General features: G+C 40.6%; 1 long non-coding RNA gene across 1 annotated transcript; it reads left to right on the top strand.

Annotated features, from left to right (window-relative positions):
* The first annotated feature begins 1415 nt into the window (after positions 1-1415).
* On the top strand, positions 1416-2621 carry LOC121109866. The gene is made up of 2 exons (XR_005857607.1): positions 1416-1634; positions 2273-2621. It is a non-coding gene; the product is annotated as an uncharacterized LOC121109866 (long non-coding RNA).
* Positions 2622-3654: the final 1033 nt, after the last annotated feature.

The raw sequence follows: 3654 nt of genomic DNA on the forward strand, positions 1-3654 counted from the left end.
AATAAAAACCACAAAACGCAGCATCTATCTTATATTTATAGTGACTTGAATGGTGATAGAACCACATTAGAGATCTAGCAAGGCAGGGGGAAATAATGATCTGTATCAGAGGATTGACTTCAAGGAATTATACTTTACTCAAGTGTCCTGCGAAGAGAATATTGAGTCGGGATGGGAAAGGGGGAGGGGGAATAGAGAGAGAGAAGGGATAAAAATGAAGAAAAAAAATAAAGGAAAAAAAAATTAGAAAAGGAAAGAAAACAATAAAAAGGAAAAAATGTAATAAAAGGAAAAAAAAGGAGAAAGGAAGAAAAAGAAACAAGAGAAAGAAAGAAATGGGGGGAAAAGGAAAAGAAAAACAAAAAGATAAAGGAAAAAAAAAAACATCTGAGCCAACAGAAAGTTTTAAAATTGTATCCACTTCTAAATGCTCATTTGTGCTGTGGATAATGGGCTGCAATAATGATGCATGATATTTACTTTATTTCTAGCCATTTAGTTATTGATTACTAGAACTTAAAGCAATAGATGAAGTAACAGGTTTCCTAATCTTCATCAAGAAAACAATGTGAAAATCAAGGTACCTGAAACTTAGAGCCAGCTTTATCTGAAAAGCTAATAATGCAGGACTAAAGCACCCAGTGCTTTCTACTGAGAACTATAAACCAGTGCACGGGGCAGCTGTGTCAGCCAACATGTTTCCCATAAAGGAGTGTAGCAGTCCTGAACGTGTGGTAAAACATTCTGAAACCCAGCTACGGCCTCCTGTGTTCGTTGGATTGGTACTCAACAATTTGCAAGGCTGATTTGAAAAAGGAAGGCAGAAAGAAAAAGCTGATCTTGCCAGATGACAAAGAAAAGCAGCAGCTCATTTTTAGACTCTGCTGCATGCCCGTAATGCTTCTTGAATACTCTTGGTAAATTACTTCTCCTTGAGATCTCCACAGCTTGCTCCTGGGCCAGGGGCATGGTGGGAGCAGCCAGGAGATGGCACGGTCTGTCCTCAGCACCAGACTGTTGTGAAGAAAAAACTGAATAAGAGACAAAAGAAGAAATGTCTGCAGTGCTTCTCGCTACAAACAAACCCGGTGGTTGTTCCTGGAAGAGCAGTGCCCATTCCCTGTGGGAGACAGCTGCCCACATTCTGGCACCTCTCTAGCATTGAATGGGGGCATGTCTGTCAGCTTCCTGCAAGGTGCAGCTGTCCCTGCAACACACCCTTCAGGGAAATGGCAGAGGAAAAGTGGCTGAAGAAGAGGGAGCTGGTAGTCAGATGTCAGAAGTCTTGCTTACAAGGTGTATGCACAAAGAATAGTTCTTAAGAGGTGGACTGTGACCTTGCCACAGAGAGCTACCACCTAGGGCAACTGTATGTGAGCTCTGGTGAGGGTAGAGCAGACCTGACACGTTTCATACACAGGGAAGAGATACACAAGCACTTGGAAATGCTTGTCAAGGCCACAATTCCTATCCAATTGCTACGTCACAGAAAGAAAAGAAGGTCCATTCACACATACGTCCCAGACTTCACAGAGGACAAACTCCATCCTTGCTCCAACCATGCACCAGGTTTCCATGTGACCAAGAAGTTTTTGGAAGCATTTACCAGTTACTTCTGGAAATCTGGATCTCAGGTGATGAAATAGGAGTTGGGATAAATCTGTCTCTAAGAAGGCATCCGAGTTTTAAATACTAGAGATGAAAAAACTCTGTTGACTCGTCCCTTATTCCATCTAGTGGTTTCAAGGAGCATCATTTTTTATTGAGTCAGATATTAATACTTACAGGAACGGATGCTTTTAAAAGTATTTATGTGAATAGTTTCTTTTTCTTCTTCCAGTTTGTCACTTGCTCACGTATCAGAAGTTTGGAAAAAGACACAAAGCACCACTGTGCTCACAAGCAGCTTTCTGAATAGTCCCTCTGCAGATGTAACTCAGCAGGAAAGCTAAGCTGCTTGGATGTGTTAATTAGTTGGCAGCTTACCTTAAATTTTCAGCAGCAATGTTTAGTTCTATAGGGCTGTCTCCAGGCATACACTTTCATTTTGTTTTTTTCACCAAGCAAATCCTGTAAAAAGGAGAACAAACCTTAAGTTTAATAGTAGTTAATGCATTACTTTACAAGCTCTTCATGGTTGAGTCTGAAGTCTTCCCTTCGGTGATGTAATTGAGACAGCTGCAAAAAGCCAGTAATGACCTTGGCTAAATGAATCAGTCGGTTCAGTAGAGCTCCCAGTAGATAAATAATGACAGATATATCTACCCATCAGCTATTTTATCCAGCTTTGGGAAGGAAATGCTGCATATGAGCCTCATCCTCCTGTGGCTCTGTATGACCAGCTGTACCGAAGTGAGCAAGAGTGAGGTTAACCCTGCAACCAAAACCCTACAGCCACAGAGCAGCTGGGTGCCACTGACATACAGCCACGAGGAAACATGGACAGCGTCCGGCACAACACACAGCTCCGTAAATGTGGAAACAGCTTTCTGCTATGTTTCTTTTTGCTTTAGTGGCTCATTACATTACCTCAGCCAAACGCAAGAGTAAATAGTAAGATAGAGACTTCTAATTGATATTTTCTGCTTGTCTGTTTATATAAATAAAATTGCTATCTGCAATAAACAGTTGTCTCAAGTGGTTCTAATCATGATCTTTTTCAAAGAAAGATGTTGAAGTGCTTTTTTATACCTTTGCTAGTTTGGTTTAAACACATTTTAGAGTACCATGCTTGACCTCCAGAACACTGACTGTACCTCCAGCAAGTACAGTATCCAGCACCTTCCCTGTTTGGTACACTGCAGGAGGTTATCAACATTTTCTAAAACATTGGGCAAAACCACAATCATCCGTGAGCACAGGGTGGGTCTGGTTTCCAAAAGATTGGGGTTTTCTTCTTTTCTCCTTCATCAACAAGCAGCAAGTAATTATCACTCATGATATTATTTCCACCTCTACTTTTTGGACTCCGCTAAGAATACACCCACAGAAAAGTTCATTTCTTGAGTAGCTTTACCTCTGCAGTCTTTTCCTATTGCAGGGTAGTATCATAAGAGGACTTCAGTCATTTGTATGTAGATTTGTGTGCAACTCATATAACCTGAAATACAGTAATCTGCAGTCATGTATACTTATTTGTACAAATACTAAATAAATGCATAAGGTAAAAGTAGAATACAACTCCACTGACACATTCAGAGGTCAGTTAAAGTAAATGAGCACATACAGTTTTGTTTGGATGAAACAATATTGAGACATTTCTCATCCACACTGGCTAAGTGATATCCTTAGATAAATGAATGCTTGCACTTCCTTTACACTCGAAAAAGGGTCAGTGAAACAACTTCACCCTTTCTGAGCGACTCTGCATGATGATATCACAAACACAGCATTTCTTGTCGCATCCAAACTTCAGAAGAAAAACATATGAGATGACACTAAATGTGCCCAATCAACACAACATGTCGAGAAGATAAATTTATGGGGTGTTTTTATGCACACTGGGAAAAAAAAGTGCAAAGAGCCTGACCAGTTACAAGCAGTACCAAAAAGTCAAGAAGCAGCACAAATGCAATTTGGAAAGTGGGGAAAGGACTGAACACTGCCACCTGTGCACATGGTGAAGGCACTCATCAAGGAGAGCTCTCCATCTGC

Source organism: Gallus gallus, chromosome 2, assembly GCF_016699485.2.
Source record: "Gallus gallus isolate bGalGal1 chromosome 2, bGalGal1.mat.broiler.GRCg7b, whole genome shotgun sequence".
Taxonomy (NCBI): domain Eukaryota; kingdom Metazoa; phylum Chordata; class Aves; order Galliformes; family Phasianidae; genus Gallus; species Gallus gallus.